Below are 1,220 nucleotides of genomic sequence, written 5' to 3'. Positions count from 1 at the left end.
GACCCCCAGGGCAGGATCCCCCTCCAGCTCCCCCGGGGCCGGATCCCCCCGGCTGCACGGCACTGACCCCCAGGGCGGGATCCCCCTCCAGCCCCTCTGGGTCCGGATGCCCCTGGCTGGATGGCACCAACCCCTTGGGCCCCTGAGGGTGCAGCTCCCCCACCTCAGCTCACTGGGCCCCAGTCTGGGGGGCTCAGGGTTCAAGGGGAAGGGGTCAAGCCTGCTGCCTGCACACATGGCCCCCCCCCGCCTGCATGGGTAGGGGGCCAGAGCCTCGGGGCAGCGGCAGCCCGGGGACAGGCAGCTCCCGGCCCCGGGCGCCGGCAATGCGCGGGGGACCAGCCCCACGGCGGGCCGCGTGACGGCGCGGGAAGCACCGGCGCTGATAACCCGGGGCGAAGTTCGGTGCCACACAGCCCCGGATCACAGTCCAGCGGGGCCCGGGCACCCAGCTCCCACCTCGCCCTGCTCCTCCTCCGGGGAGCRAAACCCTCCCGGGGCGACCCTTGGCCCCCCCGAGCAACGCGGCTGCCACAGACCGGGGTCCCAAGCCCGGTCCAGCGCCGCACGGGGCCGGGCCAGCACCCAGCCGGCCKCCGCAGCGCTCGGCCTTGCAGGGCAGGAGCCGGCGTGAGGCTCAAAGGCTTCTTTTTTATTCTTTAAAGTGCTTTCACGCTGGCGGGACTAGAAACCCCGGCGCTCCCCGGGCTCGGGGACACCGCGGGGGGGGGGCCAGACGCACGCTCCGTTCTCAGCGCCGCGGGAGCCACCACCGTGCCGCCATCCTCTTCCTCCCAGAGCGGGTGCCCGGGCGCGGAGGAGGCCCAGAGACCGGCTGGCCGCCGCGTCCCGGAGTTTCGCCGCGCGAGCCGAGCGCTCTCTGCGGCTCGTCGCAGCCCCGGGGGGGCCGGGCGAGCGCCGGCCTCGGTGCTCAGAGCTCGCTGCAGAGGCGCGGCGAGCCGGGCGCCCGGTGGCTGCCGCCGACGGCCAGGCAGCCGTCCCACTTGGCCATGTCCACGGGGCTGTCCTCGGGGTACTCCACGAGGACGGGGGCGAAGGGCCCCACGAGCCAGGGCAGGGGCGCGTGCTGCGCCACGTAGGCCAGCAGCTCGTCGATGGTCATCTGGGCCCGCTCGCGGCCCCGCGCCAGCGCCAGGCCCGGCAGCTCGGGGATGGAGCGGGCGCGGGAGAGGCGGCCCTGGCCGGCAGCGCGGCTCGCG

This window comes from Rhea americana, unplaced genomic scaffold (assembly GCF_003343005.1).
Source record: "Rhea americana isolate MKP2758 unplaced genomic scaffold, rheAme1 scaffold_590, whole genome shotgun sequence".
In the NCBI taxonomy this organism is placed as follows: Eukaryota; Metazoa; Chordata; class Aves; order Rheiformes; family Rheidae; genus Rhea; species Rhea americana.
This window is presented reverse-complemented; position numbering follows the sequence as displayed.